Source organism: Bubalus bubalis, chromosome 2, assembly GCF_019923935.1.
Source record: "Bubalus bubalis isolate 160015118507 breed Murrah chromosome 2, NDDB_SH_1, whole genome shotgun sequence".
Taxonomy (NCBI): Eukaryota; Metazoa; Chordata; class Mammalia; order Artiodactyla; family Bovidae; genus Bubalus; species Bubalus bubalis.
This window is the reverse complement of record NC_059158.1, coordinates 118478941-118487068: the sequence shown is the minus strand read 5'-3', so window position 1 is coordinate 118487068 and position 8128 is coordinate 118478941. Positions and strand designations below refer to the sequence as shown.

The window sequence follows — 8128 nt, the reverse complement described above, 5'->3', positions numbered from 1 at the left end:
CTGCTCCTACAGCCCACAGGAGCCATGAGCAATATTTCCAAAGGACAGAAAAAAAAAAAATCTAGTATTGTTCAACCACTAGGAGGCAAAGTGAAGCACCAGTGTGAAAAGAAAAAAATCACAGTCCTCTCAACTAATTTATATGAAGAAATAAATCTACTTTGAAAGAAATGGAGTAAGTTACCTTTTACCTCAGGCTATCTTCTACGTATTTGTCAACTTTGGCTCAGGGGCTCAGGGAGGTTGAGGATGCTATCAATATGGGGTTTGACTGGGCTTGAGAATAATAGAAATAAGCTACATTCAAAAGGCTTTAGATTAGATTTGTAGTTAATACTGAAATAAAATGGCACCAAGCTTAGAGATGGCAAAAAAGAAAAAAACAAAAAACCCACAAGAGGAGCTATGGGATTTAAGTTAATTCTTTTCATACAAAAAAAAAATGATAATGGTAAGAAAATAAGAACTTTGTTTTCCTAACAAATGGATTTCAACAATTAGTACTGTTATTAACAGTCATGGTCTCCTTAGGTCCCATCAGGAAATGGGAAAAGCCTCTAGCAGAATTAAGTTAGTCTTTGTGGAGAAAACACATTTGAAGTTTTTTATTCTATTAACTTGGAAAAGAAAACCCACTATTCTCCTGAGAAAAACCAAGGCTTATTTGAATAAAGCTGGGACTTTGTTTATTCAAGAGTTTGGGCATATTTAGTGGAAACAAAAAGACTTCTAAGGAAAAAAAAAAAAAAAAAAACCCATCCTAAAAAATGAGAGGCCAGCTCCACTCTTCAAAAAATCCTTACTATCAGGATGCCTGATTTTGGAAGCATGATGCAATTATAAGACAAAAAAAAAAAATAAAGTGACTCTCCATTTTTGAGAACTTGTGCTAAGGTTTTTTTCACATGGGTCTCCTCATTTTTATCCTTTACTACTTAACAGATGAGAAAGCCGTTGCTTACTGACCAAGGTAGATAGCCAGGGGTCATGCCACTAGCAATAAGTGGAGTCCACTGCAACTGAAGTCAATTTGGTGCCAAAGCTCCTTTTCCTCTATGTGGAGAGATAAGAGGGCCAAAAACTGCATTCCTCAGCAATACAGAGGATGCTAGGGAGGCTGAAATCCAAAGGGTTCCATGTATTAGTAAGGTAAGACTTACATAAATCCAGGTCTAAATCTCTGAGCACCTTAGCCAGAGCTAACTTTGTGGAAAGGCAAAGCAAACCTTCCCCAGTCACGGCTTGTGGAAAACTTGCAACCTTTCCTACGAAATAAACAGTGTAGGTGGAAATAGATAAACATAGCTGCGCACACACACACACACACACAGGCAGAAACTGGTTTTAAAAATCCCCCATTGGCAATCTGTTCCTTTCTTCTTTTTACACCTATATTATGTTTTCCTCACAGCAAAAATCATAGAGGAATAATTCAGTAATTAAAAACCATAGTCTCATCACACAAAGGCAAATATTCACTTCCAGTCTTTTTCTGTGGTATTTTATTTTTTCCAGCTTTATTGAGATATAATTCACAAACCACAAAATTTCCCCCTTTTATACAGTTCAGTGTTATTTATTATATGCAAAGTTGTGCAACCATCACCATTATTATTTCTGGAAATTTTCATCACCCCTGAAGAAACCCCATACCCATTAGCAAGCACCCCCCCATTCTTCAACTCCAAGCCCCTGCCAGCCCCTGTGAAACCACTAATTTATTTTCTATTTCTGTGAGTTACAAATGGAATCATATGGTATGTGGTCTTTTGTGATGGCTACTTTCACTTAGCATGTCTATCCATGTTGAAGCATGCAAAAGTGATACACTCCTTTCATGGCTGAATGTTACCTCTTTGTATGGATGGACCACATTTTCTTCTATCTATTCACTAGCATATGGACATCTGGATTATCTTCATCTTTTGTTTATTATGAATAATGTTGCTATGAATATTTGTGTCCAACTTTTTTTATGGACATGTTTTCAATTCTTATTGGGAAATATTGGGAAGTGGAACTGCTGGATCATGGTAACTCTATTTTTCACCTTTTGAGGACAGTCAGACCGTTTCCCAAAGCAGCTGGACCATTTTACATTCTTACCAGCAACGTATGATGGTTCCAATTCTCTACATCCTCGCTGACATTTGTTATTGTCCATCCTTTTGATTACAGCCATCCTAGTGGGTCCTGGCAGCATGTTTATAACAAAGAGCAGCAGTTAATATACTCTGGGCAAGTGTATTCTCTGACCAACCGTAGGACTCACAGGACCCAATCACCATGGGAGAAAGAACAAGGATAATACTGATCATATTCCTTGTCTACTGCCTGGCCTGCCTGCCTGACAGATAAGGACACTGGTTCTCAAAATGTGGTTCCCAGACTGGCAGCACTGGCTGTATCACCAGGGAACCAGTGAGAAATGCAAACACTTCACCCAGACACTGAGTCTGAGACTGCCAGGTGGGGTGGGGCCAGCTCTCTGTAATTCTGGTGACCAGGAGGCCTGTGCACAGCATTTCTTCCCTCAATGCCAGCTTTAACCTCCTTATGGTAATGACGAATATACACCAAATCCTTCCTCCCCTGCAAACGAGGATGATGGGGACCAAGGAAAGAGCTTTCTGAAGTATTCAATCAAGCAACTCAAGTGGAAGGGTTCTACGCTGCCCAGTAATGAGTGAGTGACAGACACTGTTGGTGTAAAATGTTCACAATAATTAATGTTGAATACAGAATAAATACCCAGCTGGAAGGTAAAGAGCAATTTCACAAGCACCATCCAAGGCAGTAGTAACAGAGATGTGATTTCCATCATACGTGATATTTTAAATGTTCCTTATCCACTCAAGGTTTTAGAAAGCATGCTACCTTGCTGAGACATGGATGACACAGACCTGTCCCCGAGCAGCCACCTGAAACATAGTGATGTCTCCTTGGTACCATGAAGTACACTGCAGATACTCACCTGACAAAGGGAGAAATACCGCTTGTCTCTTCCACACACTGCCACTTAAAAACCTCTCTACACACATTGCTTACAAGCTTACAGATTTAGTTGTTAGAAACACCTCTTTGTAGCTCCATTTTTGTTACTTCCTTCAGATACTGGTCAGACTCACTGCTTCTCTCCACCTTCGCTTGCAGCCAGGCTCACGTCAAGCCCATGTACTCTTGCTTGGCAACACCCCTCAGGCGGTCAGGAGAGGAAGAACCCAGGGCAGAACCACTAACACCTTCAGTTCAGTTCAGTTCAGTTCAGTTCGCTCAGTTCAGTTCAGTTCAGTTCGCTCAGTCATGTCCAACTCTTTGCGACTCCATGAACAGCAGCACACCAGGCCTCCCTGTCCATCACCATCTCCCAGAGTTCACTCAAACTCACATCCATCGAGTCAGTGACGCCATCCAGCCATCTCATCCTCTGTCGTCCCCTTTTCCTCCTGCCCCCAATCCCTCCCAGCATCAGAGTCTTTTCCAATGAGTCAACTCCTCGCATGAGGTGGCCAAAGTACTGGAGTTTCAGCTTCAGCATCATTCCTTCCAAAGAAATCCCAGGGCTGATCTCCTTTAGAATGGACTGGTTGGATCTCCTTGCAGTCCAAGGGACTCTCAAGAGTTTTCTCCAACACCACAGCTCAAAAGCATCAATTCTTCGGCACTCAGCTTTCTTCACAGTCCAACTCTCACATCCATACATGACCACCGGAAAAACCATAGCCTTGACTAGATGGACCTTTGTTGGCAAAGTAATGTCTCTGCTTTTGAATATGCTATCTAGGTTGGTCATAACTTTCCTTCCAAGGAGTAAGCGTCTTTTAATTTCATGGCTGCAGTCACCATCTGCAGTAATTTTGGAGCCCAAAAAAATAAAGTCTGACACTGTTTCCACTGTTTCCCCATCTATTTCCCGTAAAGTGATGGGACCAGATGCCATGATTTTCGTTTTCTGAATGCTGAGCTTTAAGCCAAATTTTTCACTCTCCTCTTTCACTTTCATCAAGAGGCTTTTTAGTTCCTCTTCACTTTCTGCCACCTTATATCAGGGCAAAACTGGTGCAACTCTTCCAGCTGTTCCCTGATTCCCACTCCTCAACGACCATACTGGCTCTTACAGCATCTCTCTTGTCTGAGATGTTGAGGTGTCTCTGAGTAGATTCAGAACCTTATGGTAAGTGTCCAGGACATTCTGAGCAGTGGGTCTCTCTGCAGGCCCCTGGCTTTTACATGCCTTGTGAATATCAAACAAGTGGAATCGGACCACATCATTCCCTTCCACGTGCCCCAGAAGGAAACTGGAGACATCTGGAATCTTCCAGATATCGTTCTTCTCGTCATAGGTGGGCATGAGATCGTCCTGGAAGGTCATCCTCTCCGAAGAGCCACAGCTGCTCTGGGGCCATGAAGTCCCCACGGAGCTCCTGGTGGCCATACTTCACCAAAGTCTGGCTGCAGTTCACCAGGGCGAAGGTGTCCAGGTCGTTGAGTATGATGCTGAAGTTGGCAGTTAGCAGGTACTGGGACAGAGTCTTGGGCAGGTCGCTGGAGTTGCACATGACCAGCGTGCCCAGGGGGCTGGGGTGCAGGAAGTCAAGGATGGGCACGTTGCCCAGGGCCAGCTGCAGCCTGTACTGCCACAGGCTGCAGTACTTGGAGAGATTCAGCATGGCCTCCAGGTTGCCCAGGGAGCCTAAGGGATGGTACTCGGTGAGGATGATGTTATCATTCTCGCAGTAGCCCAGCAGCGTGATCACGTGCTTGCTCTTTGGTGCCTGCAGCATCCGCAGCCTGTGCAGGAAGTCGTCTCTCAGCTCCAGCCTGGTGAGCCTCGACAGGGCCACCTTGCGTTCCTTCCACTCGGACAGAAACACTCTTTTCTTGGCTCCTTCCCTGACATGCTCCAGCTGCCTCACGTCTGCCCTCAGCTGCTCTGAGAGCAGCCGCAGGGAACAGTTGGTCATCTGCCCCAAGCTGAAGTGGCCGGGGGGTGGGGGTGGGGGTGGGCAGTGGCCAGGGTCCTCCGCGGAGCGCCGGGGCCAGATGAAGAGCTGGTCGAGGCCGAGGTAGAGGAAGACGTTCATGAGGGTCATGAAGAACAGCAGCCCCACCACCAAGGGCATGTCCCTGGGCGGGGGGCCCCTTCCTGCTCTCCTGGGGCCTCGTGTCAATGGTGCTGTGCTCTGCATTCCTTCCCGCTCAGGTTCTGGCCAGATTCCCAGGCCAGTCAAGGTTCTGGCTGGCCCCGCGCACTGGTTTGAAAGCACTCCTCCTCAAGATTGCAGGCCCGCATCTTTCCAGGCCTCTCCCTCAGGGCGTCTCCCAGGACTCCTGTGGACTTGACGATGACATTCACCACTCTGGCCTCACAGTCTCCTGGGCTTCTTCCACCAACGCCTGATTCTTAGAAGGTGACCTGGGCTTCTGCAACACTCTCCCAAGAGCTCTACCACTGCTTTCTCTTTTCCAATCCATTTCCCACAGCAAATAGGCTCTCTTTTCTTTCCTGCGGACCCCTCCCCTGGCCTGCCGCAGCCTCCTCCTCTCCTGTGATATTTTAAATAGCTTTCATCTTACTGTACTGCTTCCTGTTGTTTGCTCAACACATGACATAAGCATTTTCTTGCCATTAAAATTCTACAAGTTTAAAATATTTATAATTTTATATTAAAAAGTGAAAACATCGTGTAAATGTAATTTTAATATGTAGTAACATAACATCATGTGCATGGCATTTACTTAATTCCCTATATGAGTATTTTAAATTGTTTTCTTTTTTTTATTGTAAATGACAAAGATTAATTCTTTTGACTTAAAGTTTAGAGTTCTGCAATTACTCAAATGCCTTAGGAAGGCTGGAATATAAAATCTGACGATGTATCTGTATATTGAGAGGAGGAATTTGCCATGTGTTTTCTTGAAAGTACATTTAATAAATAGGGTAGGTCTGAACCAGGAGTGTGTGGAGTGCCTGGTAGCTCCAGAGTAGGCTCCCCACTGAGGGAGTGGATGTCACCGAAGAGAGAGGATGGGCCAGCACCCCCCGCCTCCCAGTGCTGACCACCTGACTGCACCCTCACACAAAGCACTGAGCAGAATACAAGTGATACAATGCCCCAGACAGCCAGAAATCTTAAACATGGCCTGGGAATATAAGGATAATTCTAAGTTTTAGAAGAGGTGACTATTAGATTCCTGTATATTTAAAAATAAAATAAAATACAGTGGTTGGGAGAAACTGTCACTCAGTCTCCATTAGAAGTCATATCATCCACCAGAGAAGGTATTCTCCAAATGGGCAAACAGCTCCTTTCAGAAGGTTCTGAGTTCTAATTTGAAACATTCTGGATGGACATATTCACCTCTTAAAGACCTAGAGGAGATGCAGTATTTAAAAAACCAAAGGGAATTCCATGGTGGTCCAATGGTGAAGACTCCATGCTCTCACTGATGAGGACCCAGGTTCGATCCCTGGTCAGGGAATTAAAATTCCATAAGCTGCACAGCAGGGCCAAGGGCAAAAAAAAAAAAAAAAAAGCCAATAGATTGGGGTTAATTTGTGCCTGAGAGGGTTTGTTATTTTCAGGAGCAAATTTTTGAGGACAGCCCACAGCATTTTCTGAAGATAGGATTAAGAATAGATTACACATTTATTAACACACACACACATACAGACTAGATGGCACAATACAATTTTATGTCTGGTTTTAGAAGTGGGGAAGCAGGTGGAAACAGAGGCAGAGACAAGGGGAAAGATGCCCTTTCACAGAACTGTACTATAACCAAGTGTTTGTGACCCTCTCAGGTTATGTGCCTTTTCTTTTAAACTCCAATGTAATTAAATCAAAGTCAGCAATAATAAAATATCATAAATAATTTTAGTGTGTAATGTATGCTGACAAATGTTATTAAGGAGATGGCTGTAATAGGGAAATATTTAGTATGACTTCATCTGAAAGTTACATTGCTAAGAAAACTCAGTAATGAGTTTTACTTTAATTATTCCAATGAAATGACTTCTCTAAGTGATTTTAAAATCATGGCAAGTAGTACTTAAAGAATTTCCAAAAGGCTTTTAGGGAGGATTTGTTAACTTGATCAAGTTTATACAAAATATTCCAGGTTTAAAATAAATGTATGTACATAGAATTCTTACCATGACTGATGCATTGTTCACTGGTAACCTTTTAAAATAGGCTTACCAAACTTCCAATGACTTTTTATTCTGTTTAGTTCTAACTAGGTGATAACCATCTGTCTTGGAATTTCCATGAGAGTTCTAATTACATATATTCCATGTCATTGTCCTTCCAAACCATCGACTTGGCCTAGATATGTCAATACAATGGTGTCAAAGCTCCTCTTATTAGATGTTTCTCTACTCTTGAAAATGACACAAAAATCATTTGACAGACTATATTTGACTTTTTTATTTAAAAATATTATCACTCCATCATTTTTATGAAAAAAGCTGAATTGATGGTATCTGCCTTTAAAAATATGTTCCACGTTCTATCACTCAAAGCTTAGGTTTCCACTTCTGTTGTGTACTTTAATATTCAAACAGACAAAAATATATTATTCATTGACAATGTGCTGTAGGCAGGTAATGAATTAGAAATGCCTGGAATTATCATTACCTACAAAATAGCCATCATTATCACAATAACATTACTAAAAAACTTATTATGCACAGTTCCTATCCTAAGTGATTTAGCCTCTATGCCTACATCACTGTGCTTTTGAAGACAAAGTAGAGTATTGTATGTGAGATACATACAATATCTGTTCATTCACTCTTGCATGTAATCATTTTACAAATATTTATTATCTTCTTTCTGCCAGGTCTTGCATGATGTACTAAATATATAATGAGAACAAAACAGCCACAATCTCTATGATTGGGTGATAGGGACAGAATGAGGGGATGAAATAGGTGAGTAAATAGTTAATCCCACTCGAGGATTGTAAGTAGAAAGATATGGGAGACCTATAAGTTAATGAATACTTGAGAAAGTAGGTCTGCTTAACCCTAAAACCAAGCAGTCTTGCTTAGCAACAAAACCATGCAACAGAAGCACAGGACATGCCCCCAAACCATAAAACAATGGTGGCATGAGACCCACAT

General features: G+C 42.4%; 1 pseudogene; it reads right to left on the bottom strand.

The window, feature by feature from the left end:
* Positions 1-4023: 4023 nt before the first annotated feature.
* On the bottom strand, positions 4024-5527 carry LOC102389980 (annotated as a pseudogene).
* Between the last annotated feature and the right edge of the window lie 2601 nt (positions 5528-8128).